Here is a 23,427-nt window from a genome sequence, read left to right as displayed (position 1 = left end):
AATTTGGTGAGGAGGGACACATGTGGATACAGAAGATTAAGAGACTTGAGTGAGGGAAGTATCAGTGAAGAATGAAAAGTTGACGTATTCAAGGTATATTAAAAGATGAAACTGACAGAAAAGTATCAATTGATTGTCTGGGTGTGGGCTTTAGAAAAAGTGAGGGTATCAGAGCTGACTTCTAGATTTCTACAAGCAATAGATGATGGCAACAAGATTCTGACGTTTACTAAATATGAAACAATGCAAGTTTTGAATTCTATCTTGGGCATTTGAGTTGGAAATTCAAGTTGACTACGTATGTCTAAAATACAGATAGATATAAATTTGAGAGTGATTATCACACTGGCAAACTCAGTGTTCTCTCTTCTCTAGTAACACTCTCGTTTCAGGGAGTATGAATTATTATAGAGATGAGAAAGGGACTGAATTGGGAAGAAAGTAGGAAATGTTTCAGTTGGTACAGGTTTGTTTTTTTTTTTTTTTTTAAGTTAAAGTATGGTCAAGATGTGTTTCTTTTAACTTCGCTCAAGATACTGCATTGCCTGATCTAAGAAAAAGGGGGGGAAAAGATCAATATAGTTTGTAAATAATCCTTCAAAGCATTTTTTTCTTCTTTATTTTTAAGAATGGAAGGGAGGTCACAATGAATAAGCAGTTCCTAGTGGCAGTGAAAATCAATAATAATCTAACTCTAATCATTTCAACAAATGTTTCCCTGGTTTTTATTAAGATATTAATATATCTATATATGTCGATATTATTTATTCTTAATGTTAGAAAAATATGTGCAAATGTTGCCTGACCTATCACGGGAATGGGTTTTCCTGACAATAGGTTTTACTTTCATGAAAACAGTGACTGTGACATCAGAAAGTTATGGATGACTAGAGAACAGTAGTCATCAAAAGTCTTTCAGAAATTATCAACAGTGCTTCTCTGGGAAAAACTGAGTTTCCCAACAAAATGATCGTTCTCTTATGGCTTGGAAGATCTCAGGTATAGACCCTGGAATCACTAATCTTAAAGTTGACAGAGCTGTGAATGCAAGCAATGGTGGATGGCAGTCAAAAACAGGGTGGCTTTCTTTTGGCAAATACATTCTTAAAAGCGATAAAAGATATTGACAGAGTATTGACATAGAAGTAACTGTTGAAAAACAAGATGAAACAAAAAATTGGTTATGACTATTGAAGAAATAATTAGTAATTTGGAGGTTTATTTACCTGTTCTTCTAGGTCAAAAACTTAAGCTGATAGCCATCTATTTTTTTTTAAATCAACTTAGACTTATTCATTGTAATAGAAAAAATTTCAGAGCAATAATGAAAAAGATCCAAGTGACCTCATGCTCACAAATGTAGCAAGCCATTTGACATCCATTTTTACCACTCAAGTTGCATTTTTTAAATAAGAAATCCTTTTTAAATCTTAAGAGTTCACTATAACTACTCAAGAGTTCCCTGTGGAAAGACCTAACCTGTCATTTAATAGGACTCATAGTTTAGGGACATTAACTGCCAACCTATCTCCTTGGCTGTGGGCACTGTGATTGGCAGAAACTCTGTCACAGAGTTGTTAAATATTTTGAATATGTCTCCTGGGCCTACCTAAAGCTATTATTGGCTAAAACCTGGAGGAATAGTTACACCTTATCAAAGAGATTTGGTTAATCCAAAATGATACATGGCATGAAGAGCATTCATATTTAGCTTTGAAATGTATTTTTGTGCTAACATTTGAATGTGTGTCTGATGTTCAGAGAAATTACTTCAAAGAGATTAATGAAGCCATACTGTGAAGACCTGACTCAGGAGAGCTGGGAAATTGTCCAGTGTTCTCTTCATTCTGCTTCCCTGCTGAACTCCTCTTTGACACCCACTCTCTGACACCACAATGAATAGCTAAAATGTCTTTTAGAATAATGTCAGTCTTTATAGAATGAGAAATGAGAGTTTGTGTACCAGACCATACTTTTTTTGGAGCAGCAGACAATTCAGATTAAAAAAATAATAATAACTGTATTTGTTGATTATATCTTTAGTATGCATTTTACTTTCATCCTACCCTTTTCAACCATCCCTGGTGTTCACTTAGAGATCCCAGTGTTTCCAGGACAATTCCAGGAGCTAGGCTCCCCTCCTAGCTTCAGGTGTGGGAATGTGACCATGGCTCAGTACATCCCAATCACTTCACCAGAGTTAAGGAGTTCAGAGCTAAACATTCATGCTAAGCTGGCCCAATAACAGTAAACCTTACAACTGGTGAAGTGTTGCAAATGGATTCCCTTTCCTTAGGTAGATATGAGGTCTACACCTACTGCAGTCATTTTTAATAAAGCCATACAGGAAAAAACACTATGTGAAGACGAACAAGGTTGAGAGATATAGAGTTGGATCCCTCATGATAGATAAAATCATGTCTGAGCCCTGCTTTTCCTCTTCCACCGGTACATGCACTCAACCAAAAGTTTCCTGTATTTGTTTAGTCAACTACAGTGGGCTTTCTGTTATTTGCAATGCAAGGCCTCTTAATTAATGCAGTACTCAACAAACAGGTAATTAGGCTGATTTGGAACTGTCAATTATGTTAAAACATAAATGCTGCCAATTAATATAAAACAAAATTTCACCACAGATTATCACAAGTTGATATACACATACCCACATTGACTTCCCTCTTCGCATAAACACACATATTCACATACACACACAGACACACCAATCTATATTGCCTGCTACATTTTAATTCAGTTGAGCCGTATATTTTCCAAGAATACATGACAAGAAGATAGATATAAAAGGAAATTCTATATTATGAATTAAGGTTCACTTGATCCTAGGAGAGCAGCCTATGAGAAAGCCAAAGTATACCAATTATTGGTATGTTTACCCTCTAAAGTTCCGTAGACTAAGCCTCTGTACTGAAATCAGGAGTAAATGGAATCATTTTGTGCAAAGAAGTATAGAAATGTATACAAATTTTGGTTAGTAGAAGGATAACCAGAAATGGTGTTAGCAGTGAATGAAAATAACAAATCAAATGCAGTGAATTAGACTTGTTTTGCAATTGTAATCATACTGGCATGCCATCACTGTCAATATTTTGAAATATTCAAAAGTAAGAGTCTTATGTCATTTGTAGGTGTTTCTTTTGCTATATTACATAAGTAATAGTATTTTACTTTTCTTTTTTTTTTAATATGAAATTTATTGTCAAATTGGTTTCCATACAACACCCAGTGCTCATCCCAACAGGTGCTCTCCTCAATGCCCATCACCCACCTTCTCCTCCCTTTCATCCCCCCCATCAACGCTCAGTTTATTCTCAGTTTTTAAGAGTCTCTTATGGTTTGGCTCCCTCCCTCTATAACCTTTTTTTTTCTTCCCCTCCCCCATGGCCTTCTGTTAAGTTTCTCAGGATCCACATAAGAGTGAAAACATATGGTATCTGTCTTTATCTGTATGACTTATTTCACTTAGCATAATACTCTCCAGTTCCATCCACGTTACTCCAGAAGGCCATATTTCATTCTTTCTCACTGCCAAGTAGTATTCCATCGTGTATATAAACCACGATTTCTTTATCCATTCATCAGTTTATGGAAAGAGCCTAAATGTACATCAACTGATGAATAGATAATATTTTACTTTTCTGACGTATGTTAGAACCGAAGGCAAAATAAGTCAATAGTCAACAAAGTTACCAAAGTGAAAATGACGCCTTGTCATTTTTTGAAATATGATGGTAAATATAAATATGTAATGAGTCTTTCCTTCCAAATTTTGCTACAGCAGATTCTTTGATCTATAATCCAGGGGTTGTACAAAAACCAATCCACCAGATAAAATACTGTCAATATTACTGGATTCCTTGCACAGAAGTAATTAAAAAAAATTAATAAACAGAGTACCATGCTCAAAGATTGTGTTGTGCTCATTCAAGCCCCATAACTAGGAACTTCCTTTCTCTAAGAAAATTTTTGGAGATTGTTCATTAGCCATGCCCTGTAGTTAGAACAACTGTAGTAAGGCTGTTCCTAAAAGCGCTTGCTGACATTTAACTACCAGGATAAATGGCTTTCCTTGGCACTCTGCTTTCAGCTGCAGAGATGTGTGGGACCAATTGACAGGCTCATCATCAGCAACAACCAAGAATTAGGACTTAGGACACAATGGAAAGAAAAATCTATTCTAGCCACAGCAGCCAGAGAGATGGAAAGAGGAAGTTCAGTGATAGAAGAGGCGGTTTGGGTGGCTTCAGTTGCAGACTATACGATTGAGTTAGCAACTAAATTCTGAAACTCATCAGAACTGAGAAATTTCAAAGTCTTTGCAAATCAACAATTGGTTTTGGTAATGAAACGGTTTTAAAAAAGAAGCTGTCCTTACTCTGTAAATAGGCAAGGGAATAAATGGCCTTACCTATAGATTCTTGACTTCCTATAATTCAAAAAAAGAGGAATTTATTACGTCATGTTATATCATATCATATAAATTTTATATTGATAATCAAATAAATTGTATAATATCGTGAACATTTTTTTCTTTTTGTACATAGGATCAATGTGAGCTGTTTGTCTCTTGGTGTTTCTCTGCTGTGACATAGAGGAAAAATAAGCCCCATTAGCAATTGCTGAAGTGCCAACAGCACTCTATAAAAAGGATCGCAGTTTCTGTATAACAGATATGTCCAAGTGTAGGGAAGATTTCATTCTATTCATGGCTCAATAACCTTGGACATAGGAATATTGCAACCCACTCCCCACTTTCTAGCTTCATGTTCACTCAGCGTTTTTTAAATAATAATGTGACTTCTCACATAACATTCCCTACAGCAGTGAATATAATTATTCCTCTAATTGATTATTAGTCACTTGACATTCATATTTTTTATGCATCAGCTCCTTGTTAGTATATTTAACAGGAGGCTTGTTCCCCACAATCCTATGATCTCTAAATTTAATATCATTTCTAATCCTGAGTAAAGGAGGAAGAGACTTTGAATCAAGGACACCAATCTATGCAGCAAAACATCCATCCCAGGTAGCATCCCATTCTCTTCCTCTGTGCCTTTAGTTTTCTGATGTTCATTACCCTTCCTTCCTATTTACCAAGGAAAAACTCTTATTATTGTTCCAAGTGTCATTTTTGCTAATTCACAATAATTATCCTAAAAAATTGGTGTATAAGAAAATGGTTAATTCTTTTCTAGTAAGATGTGAATAAACAGCAAAGGAGGCAAGGAAAGAATAATGCATATACTAATTCAAAGGAAAGTATATATTTGATAAATAAAATTTTCCATAGTCATAGTAATAAATTGAAATACTATAAAAATTCACAAAACAATGAGAGGAGGGGTTAAAATATGAAAAAATGGAAGCAATGATGGATTTTTTTCAATTTATTGATTTAAATAAGTATATCATAGATCTAAAGGGAAATGAACACACATTTCTAATGGGAGTATATGTTAGTATCAACCTTGTGAGTAGATTTCAAGTAACTTAAAAGTGTTCACACACTTTGGATTGGATATTCAATTGCTCAGATAGCATTCTAAGGAATAATTCTGTATGCAGAAATAAGGTTCATCCACAAAGATATTGAGGCATTGCTTACAACCTAACCAAACTGGTCAAACCCAATGACCTACAATAAGAAAATATTTATGTAAATAATTGGCTCAACTACAAAAATAATGTTTACTAAGATATTGGAATAAAAGAAGATACATTATGTTTTTTTTTTCATTTTTTCATTTTAAGTCCAGTATTGTTAACATAGTATTATATTAGTTTCAGGTATACAATATAGTGATTCAACAGTTTTAAATATATATATATATATATATATATATATATATATATATATGTGTGTGTGTGTGTGTGTGTGTGTGTGTGTATGTGTGTATACATCGCATCTTCTTTATCCATTCATCAATCAATGGACACTTGAGCTGCTTCCATAGTTTGGGATTGTACATAATGCTTTAATAAGCATAGAGGTGAATATATCCCTTTGAATTAGTGTTTTTGTATTCTTTGGGTAAATATCCAGTAGTGCAATCCTAGGATAGTTATATTCTTAACTTTTTGAGGAATCTTTATACTGTCTTCCACAATGGCTACAACAGTTTGCATTCCCACCAACAGTGCATGAGGTTTCCTTTTTCTCTGCATCCTTGTCAACACTTGTTGTTTCTCGAGTTACTGATTTTAGCCATTCTGACAGATTTAAGGTGATATTTCTTTGTGGTTTTGACTTTAATTTCCCTGATGATGAGAGATGGTGAGCATTTTTTCATGTGTCTGTTGGCCACCTGTATGTCTTTTTTGAAGAAATGCCTGTTCATATCTTCTGCCCATTTTTAAATTGGATTATTTGGTTTTTTGGGTGTTAAGTTGTGTAAGTTCTTTATAAATTTTGGAGATCAACCCTGTATTGAATATGTTATTTGGAAATATCTTCTCCTATTCAGTATGTGTTCTTTTAGTTCTGTTGGTTGTTTCCTTTACTGTGCAAAGCTTTTGTTTTGATATAGTCCCAAGAGTTTATTCTTGCTTTTCTTTCCTTTGCTTCAGGAGATATAACTAGAAAGATATTGCTACATCTGATGTCAGAGAAATTACTTCCTGTGCTCTCTTCTAGGATATTTATGGTTTCCTTTCTTACATTTAAGTCCTTAATCCATTGTAGGTTTATTTTTGTGTATGGTGTAAGAAAGCGGTCCAGTTTCATTCTTTTGCCTGTAGCTGTCCAGTTTTCCCAACACCATTTGTTGAAGAGACTTTTTGTCATCATACATTCTTTCCTCCTTTGCCGTAAATTAATCAACCATATAATTGTGGGTTTATTTATGGGCTCTCTATTCTGTTCTATTGATCTATGTGTCTATTTTTGTGCTAGTACCTTAATTTTTTGAGATTACAAGAGTTTTGTAATACAACTTGAAGTTTGAAATTGTGATACCTCCAGTTTTGTTTTTCTTTTTCCAGATTGCATTGACTATTTGGGGTCTTTTGTGGTTCCATACAAATTTTAGGATTGTTTGCTCTAGTTCTGTGAAAAATGCTGTTGGTATTCTGATAGGGATTGCATCAAATCTGTAAATTGCTTTGGGTAGTATAGACATTTTAACAACATCTGTTCTTCCAGTACACAAGCATGGAATATCTTTCAAGTTTTTGGCATTGCCTTCAATTTCTTTCATGAGTGTTTTTATAGTTTTCAGAGTATAGGTCTTTCATCTCTTTGGTCAAGTTTATTCCTAGGTATTTTCTTATTTTTGGTGCAATTGTAAGTAGGGTGAGTTTCTTAATGTCTCTTTCTGCTGCTTCATTACTGTATAGAAATGCAATGGATTTCTGTATATTGATTTTGTGTCTTGTGACCTTACTGAATTCATTTATCAGTTCTTGTAGCTTTTTGGTGGAGTCTTTAGGGTTTTATATATATAGTATCATTCATCTGCCACATTTTTTTAAAATAAATAAAAGGACACAATTTATAGGTGCAATTTAAGTGATACATATCACATAAATTCATATTTAATAAAAGGATTATCTTAAAATATTAATAATATGTATCTTTGGGTGAAATGATTATGATTATGAAATTATTATGGTATTGTTTTACTATTTCTTTTTCCTTCTTTACATTTTCAAAGTTTTTAATAATAAGCTTGCATTTATTTTATAATGGAAAATTGCTTCCTATTGATTTAATATTTAAAAACAGTGATAGTAAAAATGATAATTGTCACTCTAGATAAATTGATTTATGTATAAAAACATCTCTCTTGAGTATTTCTATTAAGCATTTTCAATCTTTGAATCAAATACTTCTTCTCCACTGATTTATTTACTTATCTAAACAATATTTATAGAACACTTACTGTATGCCTAATGCAATGAAATGCTCTGAGAATGCAATGAAATCTAAGATTTTATTCTTCAGAAGATGTTTTCAGTTTATATCATGACACTATTGTAACGTGAGGTTAAAATGGTTGTGGCAACATGGAAATAAATACAGGGCAAATAACTCAGGCTGGGGAAGGAGGTTAGAGACGATTTCCCTGTGCTGAATCTTCATAATTAACGCCTATTAAGTGCTTATAATGGGCCTAACAATGTTCTCCTTACATGTATTAACTTATTTTTTAAGTATAACAATCCTAGTATATTAACTTTGATATAAATTTTATCATACAGATTGTATGGATGAGAAAACTGAAGCAGAGAGAGGTCATAAAGTAATAAGTGACAAAATGGGGATTTGAACCCATAAAGCCTGGTTCCAGAATCCCTAATCTTAGTCACTATACTCATTTGTCAAGTGTGTGTGGTTGACAAAGAGTAACTCCAAACAAAGAGAGAAACAGGTGGAATGGCAAATAGGTAAGGAAACCCAGAAACATAGCTGGTGGGGTAGCTGGATTACAGGACATTAGTTACAGGGTTGGGGGTGCTGGGAGGGAGGTCGGGAAGGTGGCAGGCACCAACTTACCACAGACTCTTGGTGTCACGCTCAAGAGATGAAAATTTATCATGAATCAATGGGGGAATACTTGAAGTGTCTCCCAAACGTGACATAATCAAATATATCTTATACAGATTGCTCTTTTGAGTGAGAAGAATGGATTGAAAGAAATCTAGAAAGAGGGGCGGGTGAGATGGAAGAAAATTTTATGATCTGATTATTTGGATCGACTCATTATCAGCTGGTACTTCTTTTCTTTTTTTTAATTTTTTTTTGTAATCTTTATTTATTTTTGAGGGAGAGACAGAGTGCAAGTGGGGGAGGAACAGAGAGAGGGAGACACAGAATCCAAAGCAGGCTCCAGGCTCTGAGCTAACCGCAAAAAGCCGCACGTGGGGCTCAGACTCACGAACGGCAAGATCATCACCTGAGCTGAAGTTGGATGCTCAACCCAACTGAGCCATCCAGGTACCCCTGGTACCTCTTTTTGAATGTTTGATGATTTTACGTGATTATGTGAAATCTAACTAATATGATATCATATAATTTAAACAACCAGTAATTGAGTATAAAGATGATTATGATTACCACCTTTAAAATTAGACAGAAAAAAAAATATCAGGATATTCATTTTGTAGATGCAGGACTCTTGAATTGGCTTTCTTTACACATTGCACGGAGATTAACCATTTGTTTAGCAAGTCTTTGAGTGAGGAACAGCAGAGAGGTAAGCTGTCTATTTGCTCTGTTGAGATGCAGCTTGTTTTTCTTATATATCCAGGCTTATTTATACAAATAAAAATATTAATAAACCCTGTCTACCTGTATGAGTTTGCTAGGCTGGCCATAACAAATTACCACAGACTGGGTGACTTAAGCAACAGATTTTTTTTTTTTCTCTCAGTTCTGGAGGTTGAAAGGCCAAGTTTAAGATGTCAGCAGTAGGTTTGGTTTCTCTTAAGGCCTTTCTCCTTGGCTTGTAGATGGCCGTCTTTTTCTTGTGCCCTCCCAGGAACTTTTCTGTGTGGGGGCCCACATCCCTAGACTTTTTTTGTTTTTCTTAGAGTGACACTTGTCATATTGAATTGGGGTCTCACCCTTATGACCTCATTTAAACTTAATTACTTCTTTAGAAGCCCTATCTCCAAATACAGTCACATCCTGAGATACCAATGGCCTGGGTTTCAACATTTGAATTTGGGGGAGATAGAATTCATCCTATAACAACAACTGTTCTAATATATTGTACGAAATTACAAGTTAGAAGAGAAGTTAATTATTTATTTTAGTTTCCTAAAATCAATGCAAATAATTATAAAGCCAGGAGAATATATATAATTAAAGAAACGAAGCATGATATTTTTTATTTTTATTGTTTCCCAGCTATATGGAGATATAATTGACAAAAAACTTTGTGTAAGTTTGAAGTGTTCAACATGATCATTTGCTATACATATATATTGTGAACTAATTAGTACAATAAGATTAGTTAACACATCTACCACCTCATGTAATTACCATTTGTTCTTCTACAGTGAGAACATTTAAGATCTGCTATATTTGCAACTCATATAATATTTGAAAAACTAAGTAAAAAATGTCAGATGAAGGCAGGTAAAATATGCGTGTGTGTGTGTGTGTGTGTGTGTGTGTGTGTGTGTGTGTTTTGTCAGGTAGAAAAATTACTTTAAAATAACATCCAAAATAAATTCATCAAGATTTAGGAATAGGGAAAAAAATCTGTTGTAAAGAACCAAAATATAGCCAAATATTTTTCTTAGCGACTAGTCAGAATATTGGAAAATATGTAAGTAGAAATGCATAAATTCAAATTGATAATAACCCAAATCCTGAAGTATGATATAGGGGAGATTTTATAATTTTTGAAGGAAAAAGCCTTTCACATCATCTATTACACCAAAACAAATGATCAGTGAGCATTGCCTACTTGGGAGAAAGCCTAAGCATTGATCACCTAGTTAGTTCAAAATTTTTTTCTCAATCATATTTGTATATCTAGAACAGTTACTCCAGTTGTGAGTTTACTGAAATATAAAGCATTGATTTTTGTTGCTGTCCACATTATCCCCCAAAAAATATGAACATAAAAGAGATGAGGATTAGTTTACTAACATAATGCCACATCCTTAATTCTCTTAAAGTATCATTTTCTTGCAGAGATAATGAGAGAAAAAGAAGTATTTGGAACTAAGAATTGTGTTGGTCACAGTTTTGAAGGATCTAGTTGTCCAGATCAAATTTATCATATTTAATTAGAATAAAAACAGTACCTATTATTTTAACTACTTAACCAAATTATTGTAAGAATTATATAAGATAATGCTTAAATGCCTAACTCAGTGCTTAAAGCTAAATAGGAAGAAGGGCCTTGTCTCCTTCTTTTCCTTCACATTCTCTCTCTCTCTCTCTCTCTCTCTCTCTCCCCACCCCCTTTTTTTTTTAAATCCAAAAACTAGTGGAGGGGTAGTTTTGTATTTTTGGAAACCAGGAATGAGAAAGTCATATCAAAATCCAAAATGATTATTATTTTTGTTATTATCTTAGTTTGCGTGTCTTTTTATTTTTCTTATGGAAGAGCAGCCCTAGTATTTCCTGTAGGCTAAAAATTTGTCTACAATGCAACATTTGTGGGTAAGTAGTAGGAGAGACTTCTTTCAAGAAATATCTACTCTTCAGGCCTGTTGTGTTATTTTCTAGAACTTCACATTGAAGTTCTAGAAAGTCAAACATTGATCTATCTTCTTTATAACAGGAATATCTTTATGAGAGTAGCTTTCATGCTTTTCTCTTTGGTAGCAGAAGGACTTATTAAAACAAGCACTAGTGGCATTTGGAGAAACAAAACAAGGAAAAGCAGAACTACTCTGGTGGAAGCAGACTCAGGAAGCCAGGAGTCCAGAACACCAAGCTAAAATAGCAAATTTGGAATACCATTATCTTATAGAATGGCATGTTTCCCTGTTAGTGAGTTTAGCAATTCATTTTCTGCAAAGACCATAAAAATGACAATTGTAACTGAAATAGACAACTGAAAATAGGGTGTCTTGGGGATTGAGGCCAGTACTAATTGGCCTCAATTCTGAGTCTTGTTTCTGAAATGCTTCTTTTCTATGGCTTGGCTACAGCTACAAGAAGTGTATGGACAGAATTTACTTCTTTTCCAACTAGGCAGCTTTTTCCTAGAATTATTTTATCAGTGTTCCCAGTTGCTCACCAAACCATGTGGTTGTCTATCTCCAAGAAGTACATTTTAAAAAAAATTTTTTAATGTTTATTTATTATTGAGAGACCGAGAGAGACAGAGCATGAACAGGGGAGGGGCAGAGAGGGAGAGACACAGAATCTGAAGCAGGCTCCAGACTCTAGGCTGTCAGCACAGAGCCAGACGCTGGGCTCGAACTGGTGAACCACGAGATCATGACCCTAGCTGAAGTCAGACCCTTAAACGACTGAGCCACCCAGGCACCCCAAGTGGTACATTTTCATTCAGAGACTTATTTAGAAGTATATAATTTATAACTTGCACAGATAAATTATTCAAATAGGGCCACAGGTTTTTCCATGCCTAGGTGGCTCTGGAGTACTTGAACTAAGACATCAACAGCCACCACTTCATTGACTGATTTGAAAATTGTCTACTCAATTATAAGGCATGTAGCCACATCCAGATGTTCATTAGTTATTGCTTATTCAGAGGAGTGGCTATATTGGTCTTCATATATTTTTAGGTTTATTAGAGTGTGAACATATACTGTAATTACAAGACGCAGATGAGCAACCATCTGCACATATCTCTCCTCCTCTCAAGGACTTTCAGATCAAACTGAGTCATATTCCACTGATGAGTTTCCCCTGGATTAAAGCTTGAGAGCACTGTAAATGACAATAATTATGGTGCTGAAAATATGTTTCTTTGGACTGGAAACTTCCTTTTCTGTCTTTTCATGCTTTTAAAATAACTTGGAAAATAAACAATGTCTTGTGTGATATGTTAATAAGCCCCCTTAGGTCAATATTATTAGTTATGTTTCCAATGGACTATTATTGATAAATGAGCAATTTATTTTTAGGTAACAATTTACGGACCATAACTAGCAACCAAAATATCAGATCATAATTCTTAAAGACCTATCTTTATGCAGTTAAGTCACCTCGACACATCATTGTTTTTAATAAAAAGACTCATCCTGTCTCAGCTGTGGTGTGCGTATGTTTTTTGGTATTTTGAGAAATATTTATTGGGAATGTCTACCATAGAAGGGTCCTCTGGTAGTTCTCCAGGTTTTCCTGCCATAGCTTAACGTCCCATGGAACGTTCCAATTCTGTCAGCAATTTTTGCTCATGAAAACAATGAATTCACGAAGCTTATTTGAAACAAGTATTTTTCGATTGTATTTTCCTTTGGAGGAATACACACTCAGAAATATATTATTTCAAAATCATGGAGCAAAATAGTATAGCCATACCTCATTTTATTGAGCTTCTCTTTACTGCATTTTATTGCATTTTTTACGAATGGAAGGTTTGTGGCTACCCGTGTCAAGCAAGTTTATCAGCACCATTTTCCAACAGCATTTGCTCACTTGTGCCTGTGCCACATTTTGGTAATTCTCACAATATTTCAAGCTTTTTTATCATTATATTTATTATGGTGATTCCTGATCAGTGATTACAATTTGCTGAAAGTACAGTTGATGGTTAGCATTTTTTAGCAAGAAAGTATTTCTGAATTAAGGTATCCACATTAGTTTTTATGCTATTGGACACCAAATAGACTATGGCATAGTGTAAATCTAACTCTTACATGCATTGAGAAACCAAAACAATTCATTCAACTCACTTTATTGCAATATCAACTTTGCTGCGGTGGTCTGGAACCAAACCCACAAAAATCTCTGAGGTATACCCATATGACTTTGTGTGGTCTCTTGGAGAGCACCAGCTTTGTTTTTGAATTATAACAAATTAATGGGCTCTGGGGAGATAATTCAGAGAACTATATAACAAGTATGTCCAGTTTAAAAGATTTCATTCCCATCTCAATGTTACATTATTCAGCACATCTATTGCATGTCTAGAATGGGCAGAACACTACTGAATATTTGGCAGATTGAGAAAAAAAATAATATAACATGGTTTGTGATGTCCTGCTTATTAACTAGCAGGGGCAGATATACTTAAAACTGTTAAGAATGGTAAAATGAACTAAGCTGACACCAGAATATAGACTCAAACAATATCTTGGGCAAAGGAAACTGAATAGAAAGGATTGATTATGATTGGGACTTCTCAGATTCTTGTCTACCAAGCAATTCCCCTTCTTGTTTTCTAGTTCAGCTCTTTATATATTTATATTCTTTTTATTTCATTTTTATAAATTAGGTATAGGGAGTCAAGACTCCCATTTAAACTCAGATTTCAGGGGCACCTGGGTGGCTCAGTGGGTTAAGCATCAGACTTCAGCTCAGGTCATGATCTCACAGTTGGTGGGCTTGAGTTGGTGGGTTCGAGCCCCGCATTGGGCTCTGTGCTGACAGCTCAGAGCCTTGAGCCTACTTTGGATTCTGTGTCCCCATCTCTCTCTGCCCCTCCCCTGCTCGCACTCTCTCTCTCGAAAATAAATATTAAAAAAATTTTTTTAATAAAAATAAAAAAATAAACTCAGTCTTCAAATCAAAAAATCAACAAATGACAAACTACTTAGCATGCCCATGGGAATGCAAATTAAATAGAAACAATATATCCCCTCCCAAGAAAAAGGTTGATAAGTTTTGGCAAAAGTAGGGAGAAACTGGGAGTCTCAAACACTGCTGATGTGAGTGTAAATTGAGGGAGGTCAATTCGGCAATGCCTACCAGAATTAAAAATAATCTTGTACTCTTATATAGCAATTCAGCTTCTGTATATTTATCTCAGAAAAACAGCCATATCTAACCACAAAGAAAAATGTGTAAGGGTGCTCAAAGCAACCTTTTTGAAAGAGTAAATGTTAGTAAAATTCACTCACTAAATCTCCATCAGGATGTGAATAGCTAAATTATCCAGGAATGAAATAGATCTAGAGATACTGAAATAGATTTCTAAGATACCCAAATGACAGGTTGTTATGCAAAGTAAAGAAATGTACACTTAGAAATAATATATATCTTTTTTAGAGGTATATACATGTGTATGTAACTACAAAGAAATCATTCTGCTAAAATAGCTTATGAAGAGAAAGGCATTGTTATTAGAGGTAGTTCAGCATTTAGTCATATGTAGAATAAAGCAAAGGATGATCAGAGGTGGAAGGAAAGCAAAGAGACTACGGCCAGACACAGATCTGTGATCCTTAGACCTTGGTTTTAGTTCATGTTGTGTAATTTTTACAGAATTAGAGTGGATTGCCAGTACCTCGATCTTGGATTTGCCCTTCGCTGGTTCTTTCTCATTATAAAAATCTTTAAAGAATATGGGGCCAAACGCAGAAGGGTATCTAATTAGCAAGCTCCAAATTTCTAGCTCATTCCCACAATTCATATCTCTATTGTCTGCTTAAAAGACATTTGCCATTTTTTGTTCCTGATTAATCTATTAGACTTTGAGACTGAAGGCTCCAATAAAACCTCTGGTTTTTCATTGCATTGTAAAACATTTTTTGACCATCTCCTTTGTCTCTTCCTCCATTGGTTGGTGAACTTGCAAACTTGAAATCTTATATTACAAAGAGTCTCACGTATTCAACCCGGTAACTTCTTTTCTTTTTTCCTAACGTTGCCCATTTTGGCAATTTTTCAGCCATATTCACATTAATATTCATGAGAAGGTGGATTAAACTTGAAATTCAGATCAAATACATGTTTTGTGCTATAGCAGAGCTAATAAAAGTTTATGTGAAAAGGACTGTCTTTGCATGACCAAAATAAAGATATTGAGTTTTCCAGAATTTATTTTCTTATTATAATTTTTGTTTCATTTTGCCAAGATATTCAAAAGATTACTTATTTGCAAAATTCATGACATTAATATTTGCTAAGTTTTTCTCTTAAATTCAGTGTTCACATTTGCTTTCTTATTTGATGAATGCAATGTGTTTAATATAGAGGTAGCTTATTAAATATTTGTTAATCTAATGAGTGACAAATGATGTATATTCAAACTGAATCTGCATAAAACAAGAATATAAATATACCAACATTCTAAAATATTAATTGGTAAATTTACTTAATATGACTCTGACTACAATGAAAATAATTGCATCTGATTTAATATATGTGTTTTATCCTCTCTGACAAACTTTATAGCTACATTTTTACCCAAGACCACAATCTTAGTCCATGTGGACTGCCATAACAGAATACTATAAATTGGGTAACTTATAAGCAACAGAAATTGTCACAGTGTCTTGTGAGAGTCTGCTTCCTAGAAGTCCTCTCACTGTGTCCCCACATGGCAGAAGGGATGAAGGAGCGCCTTTGGGCCTCTTATGAAATCACTAACCCCAGTCCTGGGGATTCCACTCTAATGACCTATTCGGCTCCCAAAGACTCCACTTCCTAATATCATGTTGGGGGTTAGAATTTCAACACATGAATTATGAGGGGGGACACAAACATTCAATCTAAAGCAATCATCTTGTTATGCTCATTTTCAATTTAATATGTAGCATTTATAATGGGGGGAATACTACACATTCCTAGAAATAAAGAGTTTGTGTCTGGAAAACTAGTAGTCTGATAAGATCTTAATTCCATGGCAGCCAGGAAGAAAAGCCTGAGGACCCTGAAAACGTCTGATTAAATACAAAAGTACTAAACACCAAAGGGTCTTGTAGGAAGGACACAGAAACAAGGAAAGCTATTGAACAGTGCTCATTCATCCTTTCCACTCTTTTATTTATCTTGGGAACTGGAATGAAACCATGGTAACCACCGTAGTGGGGAAGTGAAACATTATTTATCCAAGTTTATATTTTAATGATTAAATTCATAGACTCTAGAATGTAGCAGAGCAAAATTTAGAGTCCTGTATCTGCTATTACTAGCATATAAACCCGTCTTAGCTCAGACTGCTATAACAAAATATCATATACCAGGTGGCTTAAACGACAGAGACATATTTCTCACAGTTCTGGAGACTGAAAGTTCAAGATCAAAGTACCAGCAGATTTGGTGACAGGTGAGTGTTCTTCACCTGCATCTCAGATGGCTGTCTTCTCACTGTGTCCTCACATTACCTTTCCTCAGTGTGCGCTCCTGGAGAGACAGCTCTCCTGTCTCTTCTTCTTCTTATAAGGGCACTAATCTCATAAGAAGCACTTCGCCCTCATGACCTCATCTAAGCCTAATTACTTTCCAAAGGCCCCGATTCCAAATACCATCACACAGGGGATTAGGGTTTGACATATGAATTTTGGAGGGACACAAACATTCAGTTCATAAAACAAACAGAAGCAATGTAGTTTATCTTTTTAAGTTTCAGTTGTCCTATCTGAAAATCAGGACAATTGTAGTGCCTATCAAAACATTTTTATATTAAATAAGATAACGCACGTAAAACACATATCATCTCCATATATTTTGGCATAACCTATATGTTAACAGTAGACAATGTTATTTTGTAATCATTTACTAGATTGTCTTTTCTTCTGTGAGACAACTGTCAAGTTAATATCCTTTTAATGTTAACTTCAGCTGTAATAACTGGTATTATTTCACTTATCTGTAAAATAGAAAGATGTCTCTTTGCACCCATGCCTATTCATTTGTCTAGATAGATAAGAGACATAGATAGAGATGATAGATTAGATAAATATATAGAATTTCTCTATTGAAAAATCCGTATTTAAAATCCACATGTAAAATATCATTCTTTTATTTTTACTCCAATAGACAAAAAATACCAAGTACCAAGAAAAATGAATGTGCTCGATTGTGGTTTGAATATTGTCTTTGGCCAATCTTTTTACCTGCATTTCTTGACACTCCAAAAACTAGGTTGTGCCTAACCTTTCAATCCCAAAGGAATATTCTGCTCTCAGAATACTAAGAATGGGTGAGGGAACAATGATGAGCTACAAGTACTTGCTTGAATGTAATTTTAAAAGTCAACAAAGCAATCTGAATCATTTTATGTCTGTTATAATTACACACTGGCCTCAGTATATCAGAATATTCAAAGGTCCACACATTCCTGGATGAGAACCTGAGGTTCACTAGCCCGTAGATAAGCCATGCTACAATTTACAATTGGAAGACAGAGCCAATTTAGAAATTACTGAACCAAGTAAAAAGCTGGGTTGCTCAGACATGTCTACAAGGACAAGACATTTGCTGAGAATGCACATTCAAAAAAAAAAAAAAAAAAAAACCAACCAGATAGTTAGAGGAAAAAAGATAAATTTCAAAAGTTACGCCTAAGGCACAGTTGTCATTTTACACTCCACAGTTTTCTTGTGAAGGAAGAATGAAACCTTTTAAAGTGTTATCCAGTTTTGTTTCAGGGTTCTTGGATCTGTTGGCCTAAACGCCCTTCACTGTCAAACATTATGTCAGCATCACATTGTGGCAGAGGTGGCCAAATTTAGAACTATATTGAAAAAGAGAACAATCAAAAAATGTAGCTACTCAAGCCAAAATATCTCTCAGCACTTACTTTTTTTTTTTTGTATTTTTCAATAAAATTAGCCAATGGTGAGTTACTATTACTTTAGAAAAGTCATGATGAATTTTTCAAAATGTGTGGTCACACAAATCAATGGGTGAAATATCAACCAAAAAGGGAATTTAAGTTTCTTATAATCCTTCCTTTTTAAAATAACTCCTGAGGAAGAAGTTCTACAGATCTTCTACATATCCTTATTACAAAACTTACAGAGCCTGGTACCATGTCTGAATGCAAGTTACAGAGTCAAACCACTGTGTGTGCGTGTGTGCGTGTGTGTGTGTGTGTGTGTGAGAGAGAGAGACAGAGAGACAGAGAGAGAGACAGAGACAGAGACAGAGACAGACAAGGGAGAGAGAAGAGAAAGTTACAGTCTGTATTTGTGAGAGTAGCGGTTACGTAGAATGTTCTAGAATCTTTAAACAGGGAAGATGGACAGGAGGAACATCTGAGAGTTTCTTAAAACTTACACTTTTCTTTTTATACTCATAACCCTACACCTTTTATCCATTTCCCTATCTATTAATTATGTGATCAGTATACAATCATCCCATCTAATTCACAGAATTATTGTGAGAATTTTAATTCTATGTGCAAACATATTTTGTGTCAGTGTAACACATTAAATATTATGTCATATTATAATTTTTTAGAAGAGTGTCAGGTTCAGTATGTTTCAGTATGTGCAATTTCCAGTTTACATCAGGAACATTTCATACGAACTCAGTTTTGTACATAACTAATTTGATTATCTGGTATCCTGTTATTGTGGGAGCAGCATGGCAAAGTGGGAAATGTCACGACTATATAGTTAAGACCTACTTATGTTAAAATTGTAGCCCCAATACATTATATGAATCATTCTTTAATCTTAGTTTCTCCTGAATAACAGATTTAATAACATTCATTCATAGGATTAAATATAGTTATGGAAATCCTAGTTTACCACAACGCAGATACTTAATAAATACTAGTTATATCCAATGGTCTATTGAATAAAACATTAGTTGTTTTGAAAAAAACACATAAAATTCCCCTTCTTGGTTAATTTGGTCACTCTTCTTCCAGCTTCTAAATTGAGAAGCAAAAACATCTTGTGGAAAACAAACACTTCACGCCTGATAATTCTAGCAATAATGGACTTCCATTCTGTCACCTCAACTGTGAAATAAAGCCCTTTACCTTAAAATACCAACTATTAGGAATAGAGTTTTAGAACTCTATCTTTCCTCTACTCTGTTGCATTATTGCATTTTTAAGGAAGGAAAAATAACCTTAAATCTCTAAATATTTCTTAAGGATCATAGAATCTTGACAAGAAGTAAAATCAGCATTCGAGAGTACCAGTTTTCATATGCTCCCATTAATTAACTTTAAATTTAAAAAAAAACTATAAAAATCGGTAACTAAATAAAATGTTGTCTTTTTAAAAATGATAAGTACACTAAATTCCTGCTAAACATTGTATTTATAGAATAAGTATTTTAGCTTCAAATAGTGTTATACTTCTAGGACATTCCAAAATAAAAATCAGGTTAAAGTATACTAAATATTGAGAATACTTCAGATCCACGTTTATGAATACTTTTTACAATTTAGTAATCTGTGGAACTGTATATAACAGTGTTTGCAAAAGAAAACCCTGCCAGCAAGATAACTATGATTAGTAAGCTGTGTTTTCTATTACCCAGAGCTCTCCAAAAATTCTCCTGCTGGGATGACATTTGCAAGGTTACTGTACCAAAAAGCATTTCTCCTTTAAAAAAAAAGAATTTTAATATATTTTTACAGATCCAAAAATGAAGATAACAAAAACCTCATTTTTCTATAAATTGGGAGCTTGTACTACATCTCCTAACATGAACATCACACATAATCATAGGAAATGCTTTTAAAATATTTCAGCTGCATATCTAAGTTTAGTTTTGAATTTAAATTCAATTTAAAAACAGAGAAATGTATTTTACCAACAGCATTCACTTAAATAATTTATTGATATAATTAATATTATAAATCACATTAAATTTGGAATCCCAAAATAAACTAAAAGTAGCCACAACATTTCATGTAAATGCTCTATTATTTACTCAAGATTGAAGTTCAGAGTAAGACAACATGTACATCCATTGACCTGTTGTTTGATTAGGCTTATTTTAAGTCCTCTGCTACAAAAGTTAAGGGTTGTTATTCCTGAAAACATGTTCAAATTAGTGATACAGCTTCAGAAGGCAGATTTAAGCTCAGTACAAGATGCAGTTTCTAACAATTGGAACTCTCTGCCCTGGGATGAAATGATTTGGAAACATCCACCAGAGGACTGAACTATCTTTCAAGGATGATCACTAGAGGATCAATGAAGTGACAGGGATTCAGAAGTTCTCTAAGAGGAATTTCATTGCACAGTTGCAGTTTTCCAAATTGAAAATGAAGTGGGGCTAGCTAGACTACTTGTCAAGAGAGGAAGATTGTTTTAAGCAAGAAGAGACCTTATACTTTTTAGTTAAAACAATAATGTCTCGGGGCGCCTGGGTGGCGCAGTCGGTTAAGTGTCCGACTTCAGCCAGGTCACGATCTCGCGGCCCGTGAGTTCGAGCCCCGCGTCGGGCTCTGGGCTGATGGCTCAGAGCCTGGAGCCTGTTTCCGATTCTGTGTCTCCCTCTCTCTCTGCCCCTCCCCCGTTCATGCTCTGTCTCTCTCTGTCCCAAAAATAAAATAAACGTTGAAAAAAAAATTAAAAAAAAAAAACAATAATGTCTCAAAATATTATTTTTTTAGGAAATAATTCACAGTAATACACATATTTCCACTATTGCAAATAGCTATGTAATTTTTTCCCACCTGCTAACACGTATTATAGAGTGTACTATATTTTTATTTTTTCCAGTTAATATATGAGAACTTTTGTAAGGTTTTATCTATTCTTTTTTTTTTTAATATAATTTATTGTCAAGTTAGCTAACACACAGTGTATACAGTATGCTCTTGGCTTCAGGAGTACATCCCCATGAGTCGTCGCTTACATACAACACCCAGTGCTAATCCCAACAAAAAAAAAATTTGATGAAAATGCAACGGTAATGAAAGATAATGATCATGAAGATGGGGATGGTGATGACATCAGTTGACTAAATCTTATACGCCAAGCCCTATTGAAAGTATTGGAGGGTAATTATCTTATTTAATCCTCACAACCCATCTACAGATGGGTTATTTAGGCAAAGAGAGTTTAAATATTTGCTCAAACATAGAACTATTTTGTAGTATAATGAGTGATTACACAGGTAGATTCTCCAGGCTATTATGTCATAATTTTCTAAATAGTAAAAACTTACTGTAGAGGCAAGTACCCAGCAGAGCCTGACATGGGGGAGAATTTCTCATGTCAAATGTTATTTAATTTGTATTTTTCCCTATCTTCTTAGAAGTAAGAATGTATGCATTTCTGTATAACACTTCAGTCTATTAAATGGAAGTAAAAGCTGATTGGGGCACCTGGATGGCTCAGTTGGTCAAGCGTCCAATTCTTGATTTCAGCTCAGGTCATGACCTCACAGTTCATGAGCTCTAGCCCATGTCAGACTGTGCACTGACAGTGCAGAGCCTACTTGGGATTCTTTCTCCCTCTCTCTCTGACACCCCCTGCCCCCCGCTTGTGCTCTGTCTCTAAAATGAAATAAATAAACTTAAAAAAAAAGAGATGATAATCTGCATTCCGTTTTGAGACTCTTCAACTTGACATGTCGGAATTAGAATTACTTTGGCATTCCTAGGAAAAATTCTAGGAATACCTCTGGAGCCTAGGTATTAGCATGCTTAGATGAACCTAGAACTTTTGCCGGGGTAGAAGGGATGGTACTCTGTGTAATAAAGTCTCAAAATCTCACAGGAATAAGGAAAGATTCTTCAACTGAAAACTACACAAGTGGATACCCCCTGAAGGGTGAAAGTGAGGTGCAACAGAGGACTTAGTTCTTATTTGTGTCCAGATGGTAACAATTTGTATGTTTTTTTGTTTTTTGTTTTTTGTTTTATATTATGGTAGTGGAAAGAAAGGCAACTAGGACCAAAGTTTCCAGTGTTGCAGTGAAAGAGTTATTTTAGAACTTATAGCAGACTCAGCTCCAATGTAGCTAGCAGACTTCATGGAGGTAAGATCTGTAATATTTTTCTTTGTCTTCAACAGGATACACTGGAAATTTCAAAGACTAAAAGTATAGAGGAAGATTCTTCCTAATTATTTGGTTTGTTGAAAGAGTAGAAAAGAGAAAGAACATTTATTTGCAAACAATTAGAACCACTTTCATTCTAATAGATAAGTCTTCATTATCTCCCTAATGCATTTAAACTATTCATATCCTGCAATAATGCCCTAAGATTTCAATAATTTGCTTCCATTGATATTACTGAGTCTAGGAAGCTTTGTTTCTGAGTCAGAAATTCCTCCAGTTTCCATATTTCTCTTTTCTTTGCCATCTCCTCTCTGAGCATTTTTTGGCCTCAAAACAAGCCTGGAATTAAACTCACAGCTCCAAAATTAATTCCCAGTTTCTGACTTTTGAGCAATTTCCTAACTTACTCTGACATACTGCTCTGTGGGTTCTTGCCTGGCCTTGAGGGGAAACGGTAGGACTGGAAGAGGTCATGAAGGGAGTGAGTAAAGATAGAAAAGAAAGCTTGGGCTGAAATAATAAAGTACTTGGAGGTCTGGGAGATGAGGAAGAACTGGCAAAACAGACTGTTAAAAGTCAGGAAGGGGTTTAGAGGCAATAAGCCAGAAAAAGGAGATATTGGTCTGAGGCTGAAACAAAGTTATTAATAATGACAAGACCTAGGTGAGTTATAACCATGAGAGTGGGCAGTGGAGAGACCTTGTCTCTAACACGTGGGACATTTAGTAGAGATCCAACTATGGTCATACCTTGATAGTGGATTGAAAACCAGCCTTACAGTAAGGGCTACTCAAGACCCCATTTTTAAAGCTTAAAAACAAGCCTTTGAAGCACACTGAGAAATCCGATAAGAAAGTCCATATACGTGACTGGACTCAGGTCCTTCCAGGGTCTGTTGACTGCCCCCAAAATTTCAAATTTCCTTGGGTAATAATAATTATATGTTGATTTTTCTCTCAATATGTTTGCTTTATTTAAAATAATTAACTGGCATTAATTGCTGTGATCTGCTAAAATTTGGTATTTACTTTGAAGAGCAAAGAAGGGTTTAGTTGGGATGAGAGTGCCATTTTAGGAATGATATGAGCAAGGCTCAAGAAATCACTTAA

At 34.7% G+C, this 23,427-nt stretch overlaps 1 long non-coding RNA gene across 1 annotated transcript; it reads left to right on the top strand.

The window, feature by feature from the left end:
* Positions 1–892: 892 nt before the first annotated feature.
* LOC123596756 lies at positions 893–22,120 on the top strand. The gene is made up of 3 exons (XR_006711850.1): positions 893–999; positions 4,989–5,044; positions 22,036–22,120. It is a non-coding gene; the product is annotated as an uncharacterized LOC123596756 (long non-coding RNA).
* Positions 22,121–23,427: the final 1,307 nt, after the last annotated feature.

The sequence above is a fragment of the Leopardus geoffroyi genome, chromosome C1, assembly GCF_018350155.1.
Source record: "Leopardus geoffroyi isolate Oge1 chromosome C1, O.geoffroyi_Oge1_pat1.0, whole genome shotgun sequence".
In the NCBI taxonomy this organism is placed as follows: Eukaryota; Metazoa; Chordata; class Mammalia; order Carnivora; family Felidae; genus Leopardus; species Leopardus geoffroyi.
This window is presented reverse-complemented; position numbering and strand designations above follow the sequence as displayed.